At 40.0% G+C, this 27,016-nt stretch overlaps 1 long non-coding RNA gene across 6 annotated transcripts in view; it reads right to left on the minus strand.

Annotated features, from left to right (window-relative positions):
* LOC113840240 (uncharacterized) overlaps positions 1–27,016 on the minus strand; it is an 829,451-nt gene that overhangs the window by 31,424 nt on the left and 771,011 nt on the right. The window lies entirely within an intron of this gene.

Here is a 27,016-nt window from a genome sequence, read left to right on the forward strand (position 1 = left end):
TGTGAATAAATGAATATATATATATATTATATAAAGTATATATACTTCGAATTATGCCTTTGAAAATATAAATTCTTATTCAGTGTGCAGAACTGGGTATCGAGTGTAATAGTTTGTAAAAAAGAAATACTTTCCATACACTTGATGTTTAGTACAGTGCTTGGTGCTTGTATGGAATCAATAAATATTTTCAATTTCAAATTGAGAAAATGCAAACAAAAAAACACTTGTAGAATAAAGACCCCGCTCCATTATTCAGCAAATATAGTAAAAATATTACAGGGACTCCTTCCAAGAGTTTTGGAGGCAGCCCTGCAGGAGGAAATCCTCTTAAAAGGTGCAGCCATTTTCTATTAAGCAGGCATATTTTCTTCCAAATGATCTAGCAGTGACAAAGCATACATGCATCATCATACATACATGCATCATGCTAAAGACATGGTGGCAGAAGTTCTTCAGTATACACTCATGTTCTGAACAGTTCAAGATTTTAAAATCAATATTATTTTGTTCATTTAATTGAATGACCGCTACACAAATATTCACCATAATTTTTGGATAAACAGAGAGAAGGGAAAAAACAAACAAACAAACAAACAAAAACAAACATCAAACAAACAAAGAAAAAAACAGCAAAGGCAAGTACTTGTGCTGGCTAGAAACCTTTGATTGATTTTATTTTCTACAGCATAAGATTATCCTCAAATATCTACACAAACATTTAGGCTTTTCCCAGTCAATCTTTAAAAAAATCTCAGTATAGAGAAGTAATGTTTATTGTTATGCTGTTGCTGGAACTCTGAATGATGAAATTCTATTGCGTTATATTCTTAACGCATTTTACAAAGAAACAAGCAAACATTTACTATTTTCCTTAGTAAGCACCAATATATTTTAAACTCTAAAAATTAAAGCCATGCTATGAAAACCTGGTCAATGAACATGAAAAGTCTGTTCTGAGAAGTGGAAAAGAAAAACTTTCATTCTTACAGAAGGCCTAAAGTACTTGCAGAGTTAGGTCCAACACAGAACAGGCACATCTTTCTGCCAATCCTGACTGTTTTCACTCTCCCATTGTACAGGAGTGGGGGTGAGGTTGTGTTCTGCTGGACCTCAGGCTGGAACCTTGCCCATAGCTGGGAAACAGTTATATGCACATCCTACATACAACATGCTGCCTTTTCCCATATTCTGCCTACATTGCCGGCCAAAGAAGAAGAATGAACAGAAGAGATATGGCTAACACCAATTTTCATTTATTTTATGGAACTGTGGCACCAAACAGAAAAATGGAATGCAGGTAATCAAGAGGAGCAAATCCAAGCATCTGTTCTCTTTGCAGCAAATGCCCCAGGGTCCAGGAGGAGATGCTGTGTTCATCAACACATTTTTGTTTTGTTGTTTTTCTGTTTTGTTCCTTGCAGTCTCATTTTTGCTGCGAGCTGCCATGCCAGACCAAGCTCAGCAAAATACCTTCAGTGTTTGCTCAGTTTAATCTGGCTCTGGTATCTCAGGTTCATGGATCCTGAAGACAATCTGATTTTATGTGTCTGTATTACTTTTGTATTTTTACTGTATTTACTGTATTCATCTAAGTGAACAATATTCCTGATATTCAGAACCTGATATTTAGATTATGATATATGTCACCAGTTTTCTTATACTATTTTTATTCATCTTTATCTTATCTTTATCTTTCTTTGTCTTTATAATCTTTATCTTTTATTTTTATTCAATATAGAATCATAGAATTATAGAATATCCCAAGCTGGAAGGGACCCACAAGGATCATTGCATTCAACTCCTGGTTCCACAGAGGACCAACCAAAAATCAGACAATATGTCTAACAGCACTCTCCAAACACTTCTTGAACTTGGGCAGGCTTGGTGCTGTGACTACTTTTGTAAGGATACTTTTCAAGTGCCCAACAACCCTCTCAGTGAAGAACCTTTATCCATTTAATATCCATTCTGAACTTCCCCTATAGCAGCTCTATGTTGTTCCTTCAGGTCCTACTGTTGGTCACCATATAGCAGAGATTAGTGCCTTCCCCTCCAGTTCCCTCGTGAAGAAGCTGCATGCCACCATGAGGCCTCCTCTCAGTTTCCTCTTCCCTAGGCTGAACAATCCAAGTGACCTCAGCCACTGCTCATATGTCTTGACCTCTAGATCCTCTAGAGGGTACTGTTGGCACTCCTGGCTGACAGCACACAGCTGACTCATAATTACCATGCTGTTGACCAAAACCCACATATTTTCTGCAGGTCTGCTCTCCAGCCTCTTGTCACCCATCTGTACTTATAGCCAGGGTAGCCCTTGCCAGGTGCGGAAACTGACAGTTGTTAAATTTCAAATTGCTGGTGTTTGCCCAGCTCTCTAATTTGTCAATATTTCTCTGCAAAGCCTCTCTACCCTCGTCAGAGTCAACATCTCTTCCCAATTTACTATCATATGCAAACTTACTCAAAACACCTTCTAGTCCTACGTCCAAGTAATTTATAAAAACATTGAAGAGAACACATTAAACCTGATCCGTTAGCCAATTGTTTACTCATCACATTATGTTTCTATCTAGCTGTATGCTTGACACTTTGTCTAGAAGGATACTATGAGAAACAGTATCAAAAGCTTTACAGCCATCCAATTTTATTTTTTTTTTGGTCTGTTTATAAAAAGGAAGAGTCAACAAGCCTGAATATTTATATAATATATTTAAATATTTATATAACTTTATAAAAAATAAATTCAAAATAAATTATTATGTATATAAAAATATTATAAAAAACATATTCGAGATATGTTAATATGGTGGCTAATTTCATTGCAGTTACCATCCTCACCACATGCTTCCAGATGCTTTAGCAAAATGTGCAGTAAAAGTAGTTCTAATTTAAGGATAAAATAAACGAGCAAACAAACACAAACCAAGCTACAAATAAACAAAAACCTCACACATTCTTTATTACTCTAGCTTTTTATTTCATCAGTAAGTTGGATGGTAAAAAAGACATAAACTGAACATGGTTCAGCTTCTTCAGTAACTGTTCAGTGTCACACATACTGGGCAAAAAATTGTCACTGAGCTCCAGTTTAGGATACACATTTCTAAAAACATAAAAATCAATACTACAAATGTATGTACAAAAATATTTCTACTGAAAGATGTGGAAACGATTTACTTTTTAAAGAAAAGTAAATTAAATATGCTGTCTTTGCATAAATAAAATATCTTATGTTGAAACAGTGGGTACAAATTTATTGTACATAGGACATAAAATGTAATTAATATAAATGAAGAATTTTCTCTTAGCTCTGTCAGAATTTTTTGTTCCACTTGTCAGAATAATCTCAAAACACTCATTCAACTCTTCTTCGAGACCTCTGCTACTGAAGAGGTTGTCAGAATTTGCCCTTTGGATGTTTACTTCATATGAAGTTCTTCCAGTAAAAATGATGTAACATATTCTCTTTAACATTCAAGTCTTTCTCTCTTCACCCCATATTTCAATACTCTCCTCCTCTCTCATGGCAACTACTATTTAAAAAATATTAATTTGGAATAGTTGAGTGCTTTCATTAATTTTCTCCCATTCTCTGCAAAATACCCCTTCCCTTCCCTTCCCTTCCCTTCCCTTCCCTTCCCTTCCCTTCCCTTCCCTTCCCTTCCCTTCCCTTCCCTTCCCTTCCCTTCCCTTCCCTTCCCTTCCCTTCCCTTCCCTTCCCTTCCCTTCCCTTCCCTTCCCTTCCCTTCCCTTCCCTTCCCTTCCCTTCCCTTCCCTTCCCTTCCCTTCCCTTCCCTTCCCTTCCCTTCCCTTCCCTTCCCTTCCCTTCCCTTCCCTTCCCTTCCCTTCCCTTCCCTTCCCTTCCCTTCCCTTCCCTTCCCTTCCCTTCCCTTCCCTTCCCTTCCCTTCCCTTCCCTTTTTTTATTTTTAATTTTCCTTTTTTATTTTTTTTTCTTTCCTCTCTCTCTTTTCCCTTTAATTAAATCGTTTTTATCTCAGACCTTGAGATCTTTGTGTTGTATTTTTTCCCCCTTCCTCCTTGAGGAGGGGAAATGAAAGAGTGGTCATGGTGAAACTCAGCTGCTCCCCTGAGTAAAACCACCACAAGGCTGCAAGCAGAATTCAGTACTGGAAAGTGAAAAAAGCCCACAGTTCATATATAATACATGTATATGGTTTGTTATTACAGTAGAATATGAAAACAGGAAAAAATCAGAAGACACAAATGGAATTAACAAACCTTCTGATCTTCCATATTGATTTTTACTTACTTTTTTCATTTTCACACTTGAATTTTAGGGTATATACAAATATATTTTAACAGAATGTGAATTACTCTCTCAAAAAATACAACATAGTATCATATTAAAAAAAAAAAATCAAATAAAGAATCCAGAAGCCTCTTTACATTTTTACATTAAAAATAAATAAATAAAAGAGAGAGAGGGAAAATGAATAATTTCAATATAATCAGATACTGCTAGAAAAGTGGAAAGTATACCAGATGCTAATACACTGGAAAATCACAGCTAGTTAAGTATCTATCACAAGACGAGTATCTGCCACTCTATGTAAATACTGTTATTTTAGTCCAGCAGAGGGTCACAAAGCTGATATGGTGCGTGGAGCACTTTCCCTATGAAGAAAGGCTGAGAGATTGAGTCTGTTCAGCCTGGAGAAAAGAAGACTGAGAGGGGATCTCACCAATGTGTATAAATACTTTAAGTGTGGGAGAGAGAGGGATTTGGCCAACCTCTTTTCAGTGGTTTGCAGGGACAGGACAAGGGGCAATGGTCACAGGATAGAGAACAGCAACTTCTGCACCAACATGTGAAAGAACATCGTCATGGTGAGGGTGATGGAGCACTGGAACAGGCTGTCCAGGGAGGTTGTGGTGTCTCCTTCTCTGGAAATATTCAAGGCCCATCTGGACGCCTACCTGGGCAACCTGCTCTAGGGAACCTGTTTTAGCAGGAGGGTTGGACCCAATGATCTTTCAAGGTCCCTTCCAACCCCTACAATTCTGTCATTTTGTGATTCTGTGATTGTTGAAATCTAACCACAATCAAATGTAATGTTCATCATAAAAGACTTGTTTACATACTGTTTTCTCTGATAATTCTGTACCAATAGGTAAATAGATGGGATAACTATGAACATCAGCAAATAGTATCAGCCTTCTTACTCTTTTCAAGGACATGGGATATCCTCTTTAAAGTTTTCAGCTGATAAATATTTATGATTTTATTATCAAATGATATAAAATGTTACACAGGAAGGATGCAAAAAACTTGATGGTTGAAATCAGTGATTTCTGTATGTGTAGAATACTAGTGAAATTTTCTGGAATAGTAGCTGTTTACAAGTATGTGTAAACAAGTAGAAGAATAACACTAAAATACAGCTTTACCATCTTAATTTTCATAACTCTTAAGCCATAACATACTGCATATATCTAAAGCAATGCTATGTAATATTGAATTCTGCCATTTATCTTAAACAAAACATTGAATTTCATTAAAGTTCACAAGGGAATCCCTTTAGTTGTTCCCAAGAGGTAATTTTGAACTGGGAGAAAAAAAAAAAAAATAGAAAGAAAGAAAGAAAGCTGAGCTTGTATTCAGAGTTACTAAGGAAATAAATGAAACTGTTGCTAAGGTGAAATAATATCTGAAAATTCCTGACATATATTGTCCAAAGGTTTGTATAGTCTGATCTTCCATTTTGGCTTAGTGTGACTAGACACTGAAAATGGCATCAGTGGTGTGAATATATGCATACCGTTGCTAAGGACTGATGCTGTTGCCAGGTGAAAATGGCCTGTGTTAACCTGCCACAAATATCTAAATATGTTGATAGAAGTGTGCTGTTACGAGATAGGAGAAACATGTCTTGGAAAATTGGATGATCTATTATTTCTTATCCACCACATAACGGTGAAGTGACTTTGCTTACTCTGCACACAAGCACTAACCCATAAAAATATCAATAAAGTACCTGACTTAATAATGATAGCACTATTAAATGAACATTGTGTTCCAGAGAACATAAATCTCAATCAGGCATTCAACAGAACCTATCATTACTGAGGAATATAACTGAAGTCAGCTGATAGCCCCACATGCATTTCAGACTAGCAAAGATAGATGCTCTTTGCCCCTTTACCTTTGAAATGGATTCTTTCAAACTGCTCTTTCTTCTTTAATATTATGAAAGTTGAATACCATTATGTCAAAAGCAACTAAGGATATACATCAAGTAAAATAATGAAATAGGCACTTTGGATGCAAATAAACAGTTTCTTTAAATGCTGTGTGTCACATATGGGACAACTATTATTTCTTAGCTGCTAGTTAAATTGCATCCTGATGCTTTTCTTGCAATTTGCATGGTTTTGCCAATAATGCTTTGTAGTATAATCTTGCTTTGAAAATATTGTCAGTCTTAGACATTTCAGGTAGGTGTTCTTTATTTACAAATTAAATAGAAAAAAGGAGACCAGTAGCAACCATTACAGAGAAATATCCACTCAGGCAGGCTTGAAGAACAATTGCAGTATACTGATTTGACAAAGACTGTTGCAATACACTACCAGTATATATATACATTTTTGCTTATTTTTGTTTAATAAAATGCATTGACCTTCATTACGCAACAGAAAAATCAGTTACATTGAGATAAAATTACAAATTTAAAGAAAAAAAAGTTTACAAATGGGAACACATTGGCCAGGTTATAGTATATAGCTGCAGGGAAGTTTTTCCCTTCCTTGGGACTCTTATTTGAAGCCATTCTACCATGTCTTACCCCTTCCAAGGCAGCTTTGTACTTGCTTTTGCCAGGCCTTGAGACTTGTAAAAACTTAAGAGTATGATCTCTAGAAAACATCTGCCTGTTCTACCCAAATTTAGAAGTAACCATTCAAGTTACAAAAGCTAAGAAAGCACTTGACTGCTCTTGTGTTGTGGAAGCTTATGTCTGTATGCTTAGATTTGATTGACACATTATTTCTTCTCTGTACCCCAATCTATTTTCTGCCTCACTAAGCTCACAAAACTCTGCATAAATTCTCCCTCTCAGCTTGTTCTGTAATCCTGTGAACACACTGTCTTCCTGTTCATTCTTTCAGCCAGTAAGTGCCAGCTGTTGGGTCCTAGAAACAATCTTATTTATGTGATGGAAAAAAAAAAAAAAAAGTAGTTGTTCAGAAAGCTGTGAAAACAACAACAAAAAATCCTTGTGACTGTGATGAAATATTTGAGTCAGTTTTTGACTCAAGTAAAATAAATCACAATGGTTTCAATCAATCAATGTACTAGCCAACTTTGACTAGATAGGTTTCCTGTGGAAAGATAATACTCCTAGTGTACTCAGTCTGTAAACAAATCCATTTTTGGTTGTTTTGTTATGCATGAAACAGAGGCCATGCTGAGATTTGAAAAAAAAACAAAACAAAAGAAAAACAAAAAACAAAACCAACTGGGATGAACATAAATTAATTATTGGAATATATTCTGCCATATTGCATCCATCAAAAATGTCCTCATTTTTAATGGGAATCACATAAGACCCTATGCATGTGCCTTTCATATTTTTACAAATTATAAAATGTTTATATTTTCAAAACCCACAATGGAAATATTTAAAATGTTCTAGCAGAAAACTATTAGTGCATACATAACTAACACGGAGTAACTATATGTATAGATTATGATAGCTCCCTGTATGCACTGCCTCCTGAGTGTGGCAGAGGAAGCTGTTTTTTATAGAGGTGCACTGGGAAGGATGTTCACATGTAACACAGCTTGGTACTCAAAGTCATACTCCTGAAAGTGGTGGCCCTGTTAGGGTATTCCAGCAATGGCTGTCTTGCACCTGGAGTGAAGAACCAATGCTGGCCTCTTTTTAGGTATAGGAAGTGAAACCTGGATACACACAATATTTTCTCTTTACCTGCAGCTATATATCAAAACCAAAGACATACATTAGATTTGCTATTGGGCTTGAAAAGTAGCCTTTTGCTAGGGAAGATAGATCCAAATTTTCTCACTGTTTTTCTCAGAAACAAATGATGTCAGAGCAAAGATCATAAATGATATGTGATCATGTGAGTGAGCCTAGAAAATCCAAATTTGCATTGCTAGGAGGATGTTTTTATTTCTTTTTAAGACTTACATAGTTACACATGTCCAAAAAGAAATGTTTATTTTATAATGCCGCTTAGTTCCAGTAAACTGGACTGCTCCAGGTAACACATTGAAATTCTAGTAACCTCTGAAGTCTGGGGACATGATTGCTGTTTTATTTTTCAATATATGGTGATCAATGGTGACTGCCTAGCTACTTCTCTTATTCTCAGAAATAATATTTACAAAGACAAAAAGGGTTAGGAAGGACAACATAGCCCTTCTGTGTTTGTTTGTAGAGAACATTTGGGTTACTAAGAAGTAAGAAGTGCTAGATTAAATTTATTAGTGTTGCAGCTTATCATCAGGAAATGAACAAACTTAAATATAACTTTCCTTCTGTGTTCCTCTGTCTTTACCTGTCTGCCACTATATATTATGCCTTTATGATATGTAAGAGAATAGGAAACATAGCTGAAATTAAGTGTACTGATCACTGCAGTGTGGGTGTGGTTGTTTATTGTACTAACATGAGCATTGTAAAATAAGAGCTCTGAATAGAAATATTACAGTGAATTCAGGAGTCTGCTGAAGAACAGTACCATATATCCTAACAGATACAGGAAGATGATAAAACACCTGTAATAATCTCCTGCTATGAATAATTTTAACAGTTGTGTGGGAAAAAATATATATTTATTATTGTGGACACATATTACAATTTGTAAATAATTTCAGTGTATCTTTAGAATGTGCCGATCAAAATCATCACTATTATTAAATAAAAGAAAATGGGAAGAAAGAGTCAGTAATAAAACAAACACCTATATCCCTGTCTTATATAATTACTGACAAAACTAGGGTGATGGGATGACAAAAGGTAGTTTAGCACAGTTCAGTCAGTCAGTCAGTCTCTGGCCTATGAGTAAATCTACATGGTAGTCAAAATCAACATGTACTGCCCCATGTATTAGTCTAATTTTGAAGGGTGAAAGATATAACATTTTTCTATAAAAGTTAAAACAGACTGCATAGACAGACTGGTCTGGTAGTCTTGAGATGTACTATGTCTATTATACTAGCCCTTGTTGAACTTCATGAGGCTTCTCTCTGTCCAACCCTCCAGCCTGTCGAGGTCTCTCTGAATGGTAGCAGCCATTCCTCCGAGCTTCGCGTCTTAAGCAAACTTGCTGAGAGAGCACTCCATTCCATTGTCCAGGTCATTGATGAAAAAGTTGAACACTGGACTCAGTACTCACACCTGTGGGACACCACTAGCTACAAGCCTTCAACTAGATTCTGCACCACTAAGCACAACTCTTTGAGCTCTGTCATCCAGAAAACTGCTAATCTACCTCACCATCCACTCTTCTAGGCTGTACTTTCTGAGTGTGTTTATGAAGATGTTATGGGAGACAGTGTCTAAAGCCTTGATGAAGTCAAGGTAGACCACACTGACCGGTCTGCCCTCATCTACCCAGCTAGGCATCTCATCACAGAAGGATATCAGATTGGTCAAATGTGATTTCCCCTAGATGTACCCCTGCTGACTACTCCTGATCACTTTTTTATCCTCCACATGCTTGGAGATGACCTCCAGGTTGAGCTGTTCTGATACCTTTCCAGATATGGAGGTGAGGCTGACTGGACTGTAGTTGCCTGGGTCCTCCTTCTTGCCCTTTTTGAAGATTGGTGTGATATTGTCTCTCTCCTCAAGCACCTCTCCTGATCTCCACAACCTTTCAAACATGATGGAGAGTGGCCTAGCAATAACATCAGCCAGCTCCCTCAACACCCATGGGTGCCTTCCATCAGGGGCCATGGATTTGTGGATGTCAGGTTTGCTTAGCTTCTTTGACCAAGGGAAAATCTGCCTTTCTACGGACTTCCTCCCTTGTCTTCAGGGTCTGAGATTCCTGAGGCCTGATCTTAGCAGTAAATACTGAAGCAAAATAGACATTCAGCAACTCTGCCTTCTCAATTCCGTTTTTCCCCATTCTTCCTTTTTCTATTGATGTATTTGAAGAAGCCCTTCTTTTTCTCCTGACGTCCCTTGCCAGATTTAATTCCAGTTGGATCTTGGCCTTCTTTGTCACATCCCTGCATACTCTGGCAGTGTACCTATATTCTCCCAAGTGGTCTGTCCCTTTTTCCACATGCTGTAAACTTCCTTCTTCTGTCTGAGTTTTGCCAGGAGCTCCCTGCTCATCCTTGCAGGTCTCCATCCCCCTTAGTTTGCTTTCCTGCTCATGGGGATGCACTGATCTTGAGGTTGGAGGAAGTGACACTTAATACTGACCAGCTGTCTTGGACCCCCCCTTCCTTCTAGAGCCCTAACCCATGGACTTCTTCCAAGTAAATCCTTGAAGAGGACAAAGTCTGCTCTCCTCAAGTCCAGGGTCGCAATCCTACTTTTTGCCCAGCTTCCTCCTCACAAGATCCTGAACTCCACCATATCACGGTCAGTACAGTCATGACTGTACCTGACTCTCACATCTCCAACTAGTCCTTCCTCATTCATTAGTATACAGTCCAGCAGCACATCCCTCTTTTTTGTCTTCTCTACCACCTGTGAAAAAAAGTTGTCATCAATACACTGCAGGAACCTCCTGGACTATTTGTGCCTAGCTGTGTGGCCTTCCCAGCAGACATCAGGGTGGTTGAAGTCCCCCATGAGAACCAGAGCTTTTGACTGACAGGTTAATTGGAGCTGACTGAAGAAGGCTTCATCTACCCCCTCTTCCTGATCATGTGGCCCGTAGCAAACACCCACAACAGTGCCAACCATGGTAGCCTGCCCTTTAATCCTTACCCATAAGCTCTCAACTTGCCCTTCCCCTGGGCAGAGCTACATGCATTCCAGTTGCTCTCTCAAGTAAAGAGCAACTTCACCACCTCTCCTTCTTGGCTGGTCTTCTAAAAAGCATGTAACCTTCCATGACAGCATTCCAGTCATGCAAGCTATCCCACCATATCTCTGTGATTGCAGAGAGATCATAGCCTTCCAACTGTACACAGATCTCTAGTTCTTCCTGTCTGTTACCCATACTATGCACATTAATATACAAGCATTTCAGGGAGCTGAAATGCTTATCTCTAATGCTGTGTGTGTATGTATGGAAACACTTGAGATGACTTTCATTCAACTCAGTCCCTTGTGGGGAAAACTGGAGGAGCTCCTCAGCATGCAGTTGCTCGAAAATTGGCATGCAGTCCCATGGCTTCTCTCTGGTAGACCTGGTTTTGTCCCTTTCCCACTTGGCATCTAGTTTAAAGCCCTGTCAATACAGCCTGCTAATTCCTGGGCAAAAATCCTTTTCCTCCTAATAGAAAGGTGCTCCCCATCAGGAGTCAATAGGCTCAGTGTCATGCGAACCATCCCATGATCAAGAAACAAGAACACTTGAACTGAACACACATCTTGAACACATCTTGAACACTCATGGGCTTCTCTTTGCCACCTCATTACTGCCAGCTTGAAAAAACAATAAAGGGTAATAATGAGAGTGGTGTACCAGGTGAGTGATTTTCTGAGCGATGTCTTTTATTCCTGCCCCAGGAAGACAGCAGGCTTCCTTATGGGTTGGGTCTGGATGACAAATTGGGCCCTCTGTTCCCTTCAGAAGAGAGTCTCCTATGACTATAAACTTTAATTTTTTCTTAGTGGGGCTTGTTGTGATGTGGGGTGTAGGATGACTCGCTCTGGGTGGCTCCTCCAGTGTGTATGGACCATGATCCAAACTGTCATTTGCTTGCCCCTCCAATTCCAGAGCCTTGTATCTGTTGCGCAGGGGCACCTGGGAAGGTGAGGTGTGCAGCAGGAGTGTTAGTCTGTTGTGCCTAGCAGGAACCTGCTTCCACTCCTCCTCCCTCCCCTCACGCCCAAACTCTCAGATCCCCTTCCCTCTGTCTGGTGGTGAAGGGGTAGGGAATCCTTCATTTCCCATGCAGTGACTGGCTGGTTAAGGACCCTGCCTCACGGATGGCAGAACTCTACCCCAGCAGTCAATTTCATTCTTTGACTCCTTGATGCTCCTCAGCCTGCCCACCTCCTCTTGAAGCTCTACCACCATGTGAAGCAGTTCTTCAGCCTGGGCACACCTCCCACAACCATGCTTTCCACTGCCATCCTGCACCAACATAAGAGCAGAGCACACCTGGTAGCCTGACACCTGGATGGTAGCATGTTCCTGATGGAACTCCGGGAGTCTACATCAGCTGTGGTGGGTACTGAGCTCCTAGAAGCCACGGTTTTGTGCTGGATGGTCACTATTGCTCCTGAGACAAGCTGGCCAACCATCAGCACCATCCCTGCTTGCTCTGCCTATGCGAACTGCTGCACAAACTGCCACACCACATCCTGATTGATGTGCAAAGCCCTCTTTGTCCATACTGGTCACCATGCTCCTAGTGTTTCGTGCTCTCGAGGGGCTGTCTTTGTACAGCAGGGGGATGGCTTCTGGCCCCGCTCACACCTCATCAGCTGCCCTTGCAAGGGTTGCTGGGTACTGGCAGATCCCTCAGCTTTCTTGAGTGTTCTCAATGCAGGAAAACCCCTACCAACCTCAGCCCTCCTCTGTCCTGGAGCTGATCATCTCAGTGACTGTAAAATGGCAGCTGTACCTGATTTAAATGGCCCACTGCTTCTGGCTCTGCCCACACCTTGTCAGCTGCCCTCGTGGGGGCTGCTGGGTATAGGAGGCTCCCTTGGCTGCCTTGAGTGGTCTCTATGCATGAAAAAAACCCTACCTGCCTTGATCCCCTGCTCTGCTGCTGCTCATCTACCCCAGAGCCAATAGCCTTGGCGAGTGACTGTAAAATGGCAGCAACATCTGATTTAAATGGCCTGCCACTGCTGCTTCTGGCTCCACCCATGCCTTGTCAGCCATTTTTCCCATTCAGATGCAAGTTTATGAAAAAAAAAATATATATATATATATATATATATATATATATATAAAAGAAAACAACTCTAAAACAGAGAGAATTAAGATCTAGTAATAAATAGACTGTAAACTGGAAATTATATATATATATATATATATCAATCAACCGTCTGGAATGGAAAAAACAAAAATAACCTATTTTTGTGAAAAAAAAACAAAAAAAACAACAAACAAACACAGAAAAGTATTAGAAAAAATATGAATCAATAAATAAATGGAGTATAAATTTTACATTTTTTTCATAGATATTTCATGAAGATAATTGGTATAATTTTTGTCTGGACACCAGAGATGGCAAATTTGTCACCCATCTTCAGAAATGTCTGAAAAGACCAGAGAAGAAAATTACATGTGGGTCAATCTCACTTTGGTCCTAGGAAAAATCATGGAACAAGTGTTACTGGGTGTTATTTACAGACACTTAAGGGAGAAAGTGGAAACAATCAACATGGATTTACCAAGTGTGAATTGTTCTTGATCAACGTGACTGCCTTCTGTGATAAAGACTGGATTTGTGGACAAGGAGAGAACAGTTTTCCTAGACTGTAACAAGGCTTTCAATACTGACTGCCACCATATGCTTGTAGAATCCAAGTTAAAATGCTACAGTCTCAGTTGTGAACACTAGCTCGAGAAAGAACTGTCTGTCTGGTCAGTCTCAGACTATCATGGGTCATTATGTAGATTTGAGTAACATATGGGATATGGACCTGGACCATCTGGCTGTGACCTGGATGAAAGGATGGAGTGCATGTGCATCAAGTCTGCAGATGACACCAGGCTGGGGGGCCCAGATAATGATATGCCCATAGGGGAAACAATAAAGGCCAATATACAATTTTGTGTTTAGTGTAGCAGCAGGAACAGCAACTGAATAGATATTTATATGCAGTATATACAGGCATACTGCTATAGTTATCTATATTTAGCTGATATATATACTTTAGCAAGCATGCAAGTATATATAATCAGGCAGAGTAAAACTTCACTGTTGTTTATTAAACAACTCTTAAACAATCTCTCTCTCTTAATTAAAAACTCTCTGGATTCTACCGATCCATTTCATGTCACAGAAGATACATACAAAATAAGAGTGCTATACTTAAGACGTCAGATCCCACTCCATCCCTCTAAATTTCTCTAATAGACCTGTTTTATTATTCATAGGCTGTTTCAAAATGTTTTCTTCCTAAATATTTGCCATTAAGTGTTTTTATATTATAAGTAGAATCCTCATTTGGCAGATTTTTTTTTTTTTTTTTTTTTGGTAATGATTTTTCAGTAAAAGCCTTGAGGAATTAGCAATATATTTCATATCATCCCATTTTGAAATTTCAGCTGATCAAAATGGCTTTCAGTAATTTATTTATTTATTTAATTAATTATTTATTACTAAATTTGCTAGTTCCTCCCTTTGCTTTAGTTGATTAATCAAATTTACACAAGAGTTGAAAAGGCAATTTTTGCAATTCGGAAATACCAGCTTGTCAGGGAACCTAAATGAAGATTATTCTTTTAAAGATCATCTTGCAGCAGGATGCCCTGTCTGGATATAAGGATGGTGTTCATTTGCTCTCTACTCCTCTCCAGAGGTATGGTAATATGGTAATTGTGGTAAATAGCTAAGTCCCTTCTTACTGTTCTTACTGTATATTTTATTTTATTTTATTTTATTTTATTTTATTTTATTTTATTTTATTTTATTTTATTTTATTTTATTTTATTTTATTTTATTTTATTTTATTTTATTTTATTTTATTATTTTCCCCAAATCATCTTTTATTTTCTTAAAATAAATAAGCTTTCAGCTGTCATTGTAAGCACAGGAGTTTTAAACATTTCAAGTTATTTTATGTGCTTATTTCATGAATACTGTATACAAATTCAGGAAGACCAAAAAGCAAATACAAAATACAATCTCTTTGCATCAAAGGGAAGTTAAGCAACAATAGCATTTTCTACGGTGTATTACAGATGTCTGTCCTCCTTTAAATGTAAGATTAAATAATAATAATAGTAATCTGCAGTGTAAACTTGCATGGCCCATGTAATAAGTGAAACTTTTAGGAAGCCTGTAATGTTAAATCTAAAGCTGGATGACTAGTTGATTGAAATAAAGCCCTATATTTCACTTACATACAGAAATGATTGTGTAAAAAACTTTGGTTTTGTCATTAATCCCTGAAATTAACAATTGTACCTGGAGGGCTTGTAAACCCCTGGAGGGTTTACATGGCAAGGTTTTGGTAGCAGCGAGCTACAGGAGTGGCCTCGGTGAGAAGACTACAGAAGCTACCCCATGTTAGACAAGGATTAATAACATTTAATGAATGACAAGGTTGAGTCCCTTTGGATCGGCAGGGACAACAAGGCTAGTGTCCTGGTCGGGGTCTCTTATAGACCACCAAACCAGGATGAGGAGACAGATGAGGAGTTCTACAGGCAGCTGACAGAAGTTGCGAAATCTTCAGCGCTTGTTCTCATGGGGGACTTCAACTTCCCTGACATATCCTGGAAGCACAACACAGCCCAGAGAAAGCAGTCTAGGAGGTTTCTGGAGGGCGTGGAAGATAGCTTCCTGATGCAGCTGGTTAGTGAGCCTATCAGGGCTGGCGCCCTGCTAGACCTTCTCTTCACAAACAGAGAAGGACTGGTGGAGGATGTGATTTTTGGGAGCTGTCTTGGGCAGAGTGACCACGAAATGGTGGAGTTCACTATTCTTGGCAAGGCCAGGAAGGGGACCAGTAAAACCGCTGTGTTGGACTTTCGGAGGGCTGACTTTAAGCTACTCAGGACTCTGGTTAGTAGAGTCCCTTGGGAGGCGGTTCTGAAGGGCAGAGGGTCCAGGAAGGCTGGGCGCTCTTCAAGAGGGAAATCTTAATGGCTCAGGAACGGTCTGTTCCCACGTGCCCAAAGATGAGCTGGCGGGGAAGAAGACCGGCCTGGCTGAACAGAGAATTGTGGCTTGAGCTTAGGAGAAAAAAGAGGGTTTATAATCTTTGGAAAAGTGGGCAGGCCACTAGGGAGGACTATAAGGATGTTGCGAGGCTGTGCAGGGACAAAATAAGGAAGGCCAAAGCTCATCTGGAGCTCAATCTGGCTACTGCCGTTAAAGATAAAAAAAAATGTTTTTACAAATACATCAACGCAAAATGGAGGACTAAGGAGAATCTCCATCCTTCAGTGGATGAGGGGGGAAACTTAGTTACAAATAATGAGGAAATGCTGAGGTGCTTAATGCCTTCTTCGCCTCAGTCTTTAGTGGCAATACCGGTTGTTCTCTGGACACCCAGTACCCTGAGCTGGTGGAAGGGAATGGAGAGCAGGATGTGGCCCTCACTATCCATGAAGAACTGGTTGGTGACCTGGTATGGCACTTGGGTGTGCACAAGTCGATGGGGCCGGATGGGATCCACCCAAGGGTACTGAGAGAACTGGCAGAGGAGCTGGCCAAGCCCCTATCCATCATTTATCAGCAGTCCTGGCTATCGGGGGAGGTCCCAGTTGACTGGCGGCTAGCAAATGTGACGCCCATCTACAAGAAGGGCTGTAGGGCAGACCCGGGGAACTACAGGCCTGTCAGTTTGACCTCAGGCCCAGGGAAGCTCATGATGCAGATTCTCTTGAGAGTCATCACGCAGCACTTGCAGGGCAAGCAGGCGATCAGGCCCAGTCAGCATGGGTTTATGAAAGGCAGGTCCTGCTTGACGAACCTGATCTCCTTCTATGACAAAGTGATGTGCTGGGTAGATGAGGGAAAGGCTGTGGATGTGGTCTACCTTGACTTTAGCAAGGCTTTTGAAACCGTCTCCCACAGCACTCTCCTCAAGAAACTGGCTGCTCTTGGCTTGGACTGGCGCACGCTTCGTTGGGTTAGAAACTGGCTGGATAGCCGGGCCCAAAGAGTCATGGTAAATGGAGTCAAGTCCAGTTGGAGGCCGGTCACTAGTGGCATTCCCCAGGGCTCAGTGCTGGGGCTGGTCCTCTTTAATATCTTCATTGATGATCTGGACAAGGGCATTGAGTGCACCCTCAGTAAATTTGCAGATGACACCAAGCTAGGTGCGTGTGTCAATCTGCTTGAGGGTAGGAAGGCTCTGCAGGAGGATCTGGATAGGCTGTACTGATGGGCTGAGGTCAACTGCATGATGTTTAACAAGGCCAAGTGCCGGGTCCTGCACCTGGGATGCAATAACCCCAAGCAGAGCTACAGGCTGGGAGATGAGTGGTTGGAGAGCTGCCAGGCAGAGAAGGACCTGGGAGTGATGGTTATTAGTCGGCTGAATATGAGCCAGCAGTGTGCTCAGGTGGCCAAGAAGGCCAACAGCATCCTGGCTTGCATAAGAAACAGTGTGACCAGCAGGGCTAGGGAGGTGATCATCCCCCTGTACTCAGCTCTGGTGAGGCCGCACCTCGAGTACTGTGTTCAGTTTTGGGCCCCTCGCTACAAGAAGGACATCGAGGTGCTTGAGCGGGTCCAGAGAAGGGCGACGAAGCTGGTGAGGGGCCTGGAGAAGAAGTCCTACGAGGAGCGGCTGAAGGAGCTGGGCTAGTTCAGCCTGGAGAAAAGGAGGCTCAGGGGCGACCTTATTGCTCTCTACAGATACCTTAAAGGAGGCCGTAGCGAGGTGGGGGTTGGCCTGTTCTCCCATGTGACTGGTGACAGAATGAGGGGAAATGGACTTAAGTTGTGCCAGGGGAGTTTTAGGTTGTATATTAGGAAGAACTTCTTTACTGAAAGGGTTGTTAGACATTGGAACGGGCTGCCCAGGGAAGTGGTGGAGTCACCATCCCTGGAAGTCTTTAAAAGACGTTTAGTTGTAGAGCTTAGGGATATGGTTTAGTGGGGACTGTTAGTGTTAGGTCAGAGGTTGGACTCTATGATCTTGAGGTCTCTTCCAACCTACAAATTCTGTGATTCTGTAATAACGTTATGATAGAAGAGTAAATGATGAAAGACTAATTGTATATGTTTCTGAAGAAAGAACAAGATTGCAAAAAAAATTTACCTACATTTGGGTGCCAGAATGAGAAAATGCAAAATTAGAATGAGGATGATCTTACAATGCACAGTTCAGGACACAAGCTGACAACTTGCAGGAACAAAGAGACAAAAGTTTTAAAGCACACAATTTTCAAAGAACACTTTTTATATGAGAGAGACCGTGGCAATGATGAACATCTAGCATTATGGTGGTAAGGTAATAACAAAAAACTCTTTTCTCTCTTCATGTTTGTAATTGGCTTGAGATGGTGGATCTAAAATTATTGCCAGAGTGACTATTTTTTTAAAGTGAAAAACACTCACTCAATATTTTCTGTGTTTGCTCTAGAAATTCTTATGCCAAAGAAGATCATAGAGCTACTATCTTCCTAGGGTTTACCTCTTAATGCATATACCTCATGTTTGTGTCACAGAAGTGAATCTTTGTGAAATTCAAGGCCCAAACATTGGAAATACAAAATAACACATTTTGAGCTCAGCTGATGGGCTGAGCTAACAGGACCTTATAAATTACTGTGAGGGTTCCTGCACTACTGGATTTCCTCTCACATATTTATGAAGATAACACCCATATTCAACTAAAATTTGTGAATGTTGTTACTTAGGCAAAGAATAACACCTGTGTTTGAAAGTAATGGAAGTCTTTGGAACTGCTTTTCTTGACTGAATTTTTCAGAATTTCAAGTTAGTTTACATTTTTATAAAAACTTTCCGCTGTCCTAAGCGTCCTAAGCTTTTTTTTTTTCTTTTTTTTTTTTTCCAAAATGTTCAGAATACAAACCGCTCCAAAACCAATAGTTTCCTGGAGTTACTTCACTGCTCTTTTAGACAAACTCTTCACACTTCATTCAGTTAAATTAGAGTGAAGTAAAATAAACAAAGAAAAGTAATTTATTTCTTTAATTATTGTCTACAAGAATGGTACCAAGTTGCCATATCAGATCTAGGAAACAAAGAAATCTTGTTTGAATAATTTGGATAAATCAATCGTTTATTTCTGTGAAATGACCTGAAGTAATTACTGAATTTGGAAAATCTAACTTAATGAATCACATTTTTGACTCATTGCTAAATCTAACTAGAGACACTTTTTGTCTCATAAAATAAAATTACTTTTTATATAAGTACCTTCCTGCGGATAGCTATTTATACTAATCAAAAAACACACATGAATCTGAATAAAAGTTTTGCTTTACATGTCATTTACTGACACATTTTATTATGATATGCAAATATCCACTAAGTTTTAAGAATGGAACTGACACTATCATAATAGATAAATATGCACAGTGCCTATGTATTCGCATTTCAATACCACAATGATTTTAATTGCTGTAGTGCCTTATTTTGTAAGTATTAATAGTCATCTACTACAACATTCCTGGAGCTGGGTAATATAAGTATTAACTTCCTTACGGTTTAAAGGAGAAATTGCATAGTCTTTTATCAAAACCTGTCTGGTAAGGTAACATTTGGTAAGGGGTGAAAGTGTACTTGACTATTTTATAGCAGCAATAATTTTAAATGTAATTTTGCCAACACAAAGATCTAGTGCAGGAATTCTAACTTTGAGATGTAGCTGTTTCATTCAAAAAATAACCCAGAGAGTAAAAGTGAATTCTTAACTACTAGGGGGTGCAAATCTTTATTGTAGAATTATTACTATTTTATTTTATTTTTTTTTTTCTACTACTAGCCCAATAAATCCATTTGTAAACCTCAGAATCCTTAACTTTGTCTGTTGATTGAAAATTATAGAATCAGAGAATATCCTGAGTGGGAAGGGACTCATAAGGATCATCAAGTCCAACTCCTGGCACCACACAGGTCTACCCAAAAGTTCAGACCAGGTGACTAAGTGCACAATCCAAATGCTTCTTAAACTCCAACAGGCTCGGTGCAGTGACTACTTCCCTGAGGAGCCTGTTCCAATGTGAGACAACCCTCTCAGTGAAGAACCTCTCGCTGTTGTCTAGTCTAAACCTACCCTACCTCATTCTGACACTGTTCCTCCAGGTCCTATCACTAGTGACTAAAGAGAATAGATTGGTGCCTTCCCTTTGACTCCTCCTAACAAGGCAGCGGTAGACTGCAATGAGGCCCCCCTCAGCCTCCTCTTCTCCAGGCTGAACAGGCCCAGTGACCTCAGCCGCTCCTCATAGGTCTTCCCCTCTAGGCCCTTCACCATCTTTGTAGCCCTTCTCTGGTTACTCTCCGACAGTTTCATGTCCTTTTTGTACTGTGGTGCCCAGAACTGCACACAGTACTTGAGGTGAGGCTGCACCAGTGCACAGTAGAGAGGGACAATCACCTCCCTTGACTGATTAGCAATGCCATGCTTGATAAAGCCCAGGATATGGTTGGCCCTCCTGACTGTCACCGCATACTTCATGTGGTTGGTGATTGCCCAGCTCTCCAGTCTGTCCAGATCTCTCTGCAAGGCCTTTCTCTCAACAGAGTCCACAACTCCTCCAAGTTTAGTGTCGTTGGCAAATTTGCTCAAAACACCTTTGAGTCCTACACCCAAATCATTTATAAAAACATTGAAGAGGACTGGCCCTAAAATGGAGCCTTGAGGGAACCCCTACTGACCATCCACCAGCCTGATGTAGCCCCATTTACCATAAACTTTTGAGTCCTTCCCATCAGCCAATTGCTCACCCATCATATGATGTCTTTTTTTTTTTTTTTGTTTTGTTTTGTTTTGTTTTAGCTGTATGTTGGACATTTTGTCCATTAGGATCCTATGGGAAACTGTGTCAAAACTTTTACTGAAATCCAAAAAGATCATATCAGCTTGTTTCCCTTGATCAACTAGATAATTAATGTGCTCATGGGCAATTGCACTTTCATATAAACCAGTCATTTTCAAAAATTCAGTAGTTGAAGGAGATCACCAACATTTTAACATTTAATCCTAATATTTTTTCTTGATAATTTTCTTTTTTGTCTCACAAACACATGGAGGCATTTGTTACTGCTGTCCTTTATTTCTTTGAAAAAGCTGTACACTTTTTTTTTTTTTTTTTCCAAAATTTGTGTATGTAGAAGCCCAGTTCTTTTTAATGCAAGGTTATTTTTATCTTATTTTTATTTTTTTAATTTAAAAATATTAATTAATTAATTAATTAATTTATTTATTCCTGAATTCAAAGTATCTACTGCTCAGGACAAAGTTACTCGTAACAAGATTTCTCATTTCTAAATTTCTACAGTCAATCAACAAACTGCCTGTGTTTAAATACAAATGCATTTTAAGCTACCAGGAACCTCATGAACTAGTTTTTGCTATTCTTCTAAATTCAGATATTTCAGGAGTTTCAAGGTATTGTGATAATGCAAATTATTCAAAAACAAAACAAAACAAAAAATATTTTAGCCCTTGGAAAAAATGATATAAACAAATGGAAATGGAATATTTCCCTGTGTATTTACTTATTTATTTTTACATGAAAGAAGGAAAACCAACAAACAGAAAATATCCCTTTCCTGTTAATAAGCACATTGTGCACTTTCTGATTTTCCTAGAGAAATCCAGATGAACAGGCAAAGCACCTCTGATACATTGATTATGCTCTAACACAAGGTTTTTGCATATTAAGAGTTTTGACTACAAGAAGGAACAAACTGAAGTCCAGAAGTAAGGCTTGATTAAATATCAAGAAGTCCACTGAACTTCTATTTGCAAGTAAAATTACACAGGTTTTGACATCACAAGTCATTTTACCTGTCCCTAATAAACCTACAGCTGCATGTTTTTGTGCTACTGGTTTTATATCCCCTTGGAGAAAAGAGATGGAGATTTCCATGAAAAATACTGTGCTACAGATGGTATCAGAAATTGTTAATGTTCCTCTAAACATTCAGAAAGTCTCTCTTGAGGGCAGATTTAACTGTTATAGGAAACATACATGACTATCCTTCTCATGTTGCATGAAACTTAAAATGCTGAATCTTTAAATCCATCTTTTCTAGTACAGTTTTCTAACACTTTACTGTATACAGCCAGAGACTTAAGTAACGTCTTTAGCTTGAAATGTGGTTTTAATTTCTTCTTCCAAAATGCAAATGTTATAATACTTTTATCATGTTATAAATTCCATGTTTTCCTGCTCCATGAATTTGGGAAAGAGGATGGGCATCATTGTGAAAATGTTAGAGGTTTTTCCACTAGGTGATGAATCACTAATGGAGTTTTCAGCATCCGGGTTCTATATATCCAAACCTAACTCAAATCTATTTTAGATCTACATATTATTTTCTTATCCCATTTGTAGAACACATGGAAGTGCTTATATTTAGCTAATGGCATGAATTACAGTAGAATTTTACATAGTACCTTTTAACTCATAGTAAAGCTCAAATAATGTATTTATGCTGCGGTGATAATACCATTGAGACTGCTAAATCACCTGAAGCAGCTAAGACCACACACGCTTATTTATATATAGATAATATTTCTACTCTAATTATAATGATAATAAAAACTACACATATATGCATATTTATATTATAACATATATTGCAAATATTAAAGATAATTAACAAAATACCATTCAGAAAGTTAGCTAGCTAGAAGTCACTCAGACTTCTCTATCATCCTTATATGTGGCAAATACCCAAGTATTATATATCAAGTAACATCAAATAAAAAAGTATCAAATAATGAGACAGTGTTGAAGGTTAGTGATATTCAATTGGGTAAATGAAATAAGCAATCATATCCATGAAAACGGAAAACAAACAACCATCTAATTACAAGTTACTCTGACATCCACAAGTAGAGATCAAACTCACTGCTTTTCTAGTATGATTTAATTGGATCTGGCGATGGTAACATTTATATGAGAGTGGAAAACACTGTAAAAAATAATGAACCATTTTTTAGAAAATAAAATTTTATTTTGTCTTTATGATAGACTGAAAATGGGAATACCCAATTGGATAAGTTCATCAAACTACTATTGGCAGCTTCCTCTTCCTTACCAGGTATCACCTTTAGAATTAATTGGGTCATCTGGCTAGCAAGCAGATGTCAGTCATGTCATTGAACAAGGGTTACAGTGTGTCTTCCTAGACAAAACTGTGAAGTTTGTAAAATACAGGATGGTACTCCTGCAGAGTTTACCTATTTACATTTGCCATCTTTATAGAAAGGCACTTAAAAAAGTAACCATGAAAATGACACTATAATACAGTATTATTTCTAGGAACAGATACAATTCAGCAAGCATTCAGAAAATGTTTCTAAACCTGGCAAAGTGTCTACACGGAGTGGGGGGATCTCTCTTTACTTGAGAGTGTGTCCCTAGGTAGTGAGTAAACAGAGATGCTTGGCTTGCTATCATAGCTCTAAACACATCAGATAACTATGCCCACCAGCCTACTTGGACACAGCAGTGGGTTTGACCATCTGCTCCAAAATATGACTACAACTCTACAGCTTTTCATTTCTGGCACTATAATTCATGGGAAAAAGCAAGGGGTACTAAGGAACACTGGGTTCAAACAGGTGTCTTGGAAATTTACCCTTGGTAACATGTGTTGTTGTAACAGTGATATGCATTCATTTCCACGGTATTATGAAAGTGTACAATTTGTGTTGGCATGGGACAGCAGAAGATTGTAACTTCTGGTTAGTATTTCTTTCTGTAGAAACTACTATTCATATGCTATGTACTTTAGGCCAAAAGGTAACAGAAGAACTCTGCTTATCACAAAATAAATACACCCCATGTGACATAATGCCACATATCTTAGGAGGGATTGTGTAGGAGTTCTATTTTTTTTTTTTCTCCTTCTAACTTCTAGAAAAGGGCTAAGAAGGTAACAAGCACAACTATAACCCTTCATCTGTTAATTTAATTAACTTAAGAACCCTTTTGCAAAAAAGCTTATATAAAAAAAGAGGATCAAGGCCATTATTTACAAAGCAGTCAAATTTACAAAGGAAAAAAAAAAAAAAAAGACATAGTCATCAAATATTGTTCCATTTTCCTTCCCTCAAGAGCTGCCCTGGAAAGTTCTTTCACTTTTCTGGCCTTCCTGGACTCACTCTCCTGTTCTCTCCAGATTTTTAATCTTGTCTTGATAAGCACTTTCTCAAAATGTGAAAAAACAATGCCTAACATCACGTGGAAGCACCCAAGTCTGCTGAAATAAAGGAGAAAATGTAAAGACATGCTATGAGAACCTATTTAGACTGTTTTTTTGCTTAATTTCTTTTTGCTTAATTTTGCCTTGACTTGCTTTGCCTCAACATAGATAGCTGACAGTACTCTGGAGCAGATGACTGTAGGTATGTCATGTAGCCTATTTGCGAAACTTCTTGATGGTCTTCTGGTTTCTCATGTGAAAGGTTCATTCTACTCCAGAGAATAAAATAAAATCTACATTTTACATTAACACGTGGTTTTGAGACTGGTGCAACTGGCAGAACTTTGAGTTTTTCAGTCTTGGGAAGGTTTATGTGACACTGGGCCTGCTGTCACCAGATGGGATGTGCCTCTCTCAGAGAGGGGTAAGGATTTTTGACCAGGAGTTGACAGGACTGATAGATAGGGCTTTAAACTAGTCAAAGGTTGGAGGGGATAAAGCCAGGCACACCGATGATGAACTAAAGGGTGGTGCACTAGAATCACAGGGACTGTGTGACAGTGAGGTCCTTTGGTTGGCTTCACAAGGTGCTGTGTGCAGGGAGGCACATTTGAAGTGCTTCTACACAAACGCACGCAGCACGAGGAATAAAATGGATGAGCTAGAAGTCTTGGCCCAGTCCCACAGCTACAACATCATTGGCATAAGTGAAACCTGGTGGGATGAGTCCCGTGGCTGGTGTGCTGCAATAGATGGTTACAGGCTCTTCAGGAGGGACAGGCAGGGTAGGAGAGGTGGCAGGGTGGCAATGTACATGAAGTATGGGCTGGACTGTGTGGAACTTCAAGTTGTCGATGGCAAAGTTGAGAGCCTCTGGGTAAGGATTAAGGGATGAACAAATAAAGGTGATGTCACTGTGGGAGTCTCCTACAGACCACCTGACCAAGGTGACAATGCCAATGAATGCCTTGCAGAACTAAGAGGTGTCTCGAGATCAACGCCCCTTGTCCTTATGGGGGACTTCAACTTGCCAGACGTCAACTGGGATCACCACATGGCTGACATGAGCAAGTCCAGGAGGTTCATAAAGCACCTAGATGACAACTTCTTGGTGCAGGTGCTAAGGGAGCGAACTAGGAAAGGTGCCCTCCTAGATCTGTTGCTGGAGAACAGACAGGGTCTTGTGGGAGATGTGGCAATTGGCGGCTGTCTCTGTCATAGTGACCATAAAGTGGTTCAGTTTAGAATTTATGGTGACAGAAGGAAAACTGGCACCAAAACTTCAGCCCTAGATATGGGGAAAGCAGACTTCAGGCTGCTCAGGGAACTAGTCAGCAAGGTCCCCTGGGAAACTGGTTTTGAAGGCATTGGTGTCCATCAGTGCCAGTCAGTCTTTAAGCACTGCCTCCTAAAAACACAAGATCAAGCAATTCCAAAATACTGTAAGTCAGGCAGGTGGGCAGAAGGCCAGACTGGCTGACCAGGGATCTTATACTGGAGCTTAGGTGAAAAAAGAAAGTGTACAGCTGCTGGAAGGAGGGTCAGGCAACGAGGAAGGAATACAGGGATGCTGTTGATGTTTGTAGGGAGAAAATTTGTGTGGCCAAAGCCCAACTAGGCCATGTCTGTGGGAGACAATAAAAAAAGTTTTCTTCAGATATCACAGAATCACAGAACTGTAGGGGCTGGAAGGGACCTCGAAAGTTCATCGGGTCCACCCCCCCTGCCAAAGCAAGTTCCTCAGAGCAGGCTGCCCAGGTATGCGTCCAGACGGGCCTTGAATATCTCCAGTGAAGGAGACTGCACAACCTCCCTAGACAGCCTGTTCCAGTGCTCCATCACCCTCACTGTGAAGAAGTTCTTTCGCATGTCAGTGCAGAACTTCCTGTGTTCTAACTTGCAGCCATTGCCCCTTGTCCTATCCCCAACAAACCACTGAGAAGAGGTTGGCTACATCCTTCTGTCCCCCACCCCTCAGATATTTATATACTCTGAGGAGATCCCCTCTCAGTCTTCTTTTCTCCAGGCTGTACAGACCCAGGTCTCTCAGCCTTTCCTCGTAAGGAAGATGCTCCAGGCCCTGTATCATCTTTGTGGCCCTCCGCTGGACTCTTTCTAGGAGATCCCTGTCTTTCTTGTACTGGGGAGCCCAGAACTGGACACAGTACTGCAGGTGAGGCCTGACCAGGGCAGAGTAGAGGGGGAGGATTGCCTCCCTTGACCTGCTGGCCACGCTCCTTTTAATGTACACCAGGATCCCATTAGCCCTCTTGGCCACGAGGGCACAGTGCTGGCTCATGGTCAACCTGTTACTGACCCCCAGGTCCTTCTCTTCAGAGCTCCTCTCCAGCAGGTTGTTCCCCAGCCAGGACTGATACTTTGGGTTGTTCCTTCCCAGGTGCAGGACTCTACACTTTCTCTTATTAAACTTCATTTGGTTTCTTCGTGCCCATCTCTCCAGCTGGTCCAGGTCTCACTGAATGGCAGCACAGACTTCTGGCATGTCAGCCACTCCTCCCAGCTTTGTGTCATCAGCGTACTTGCTGAGGGCAGACACTATTTCCTCATCAAGGTTGTCGATGAAGATGTTGAACAAGACTGGACCCAGCACCAACCCCTGGGGAACACCTCTAGTCACAGGCCTCCAGCCAGACTCTGCACTGCCAATCACCACCCTCTGAGCTCAGACAGTCAGCCAGTTCTCAACCCACCTTACTGTCCACTGATCTATCCCACACTTTCTCAGCTTTGCTAGCAGGATGTCATGGGAGACAGTATGGAAAGCCTTGCTGAAGTCAAGGTAGACGACATCCACTGCTCTCCCCCCATCTACCCAGCTG

This window comes from Anas platyrhynchos, chromosome Z (genome assembly GCF_047663525.1).
Source record: "Anas platyrhynchos isolate ZD024472 breed Pekin duck chromosome Z, IASCAAS_PekinDuck_T2T, whole genome shotgun sequence".
Classification (NCBI taxonomy): Eukaryota; Metazoa; Chordata; class Aves; order Anseriformes; family Anatidae; genus Anas; species Anas platyrhynchos.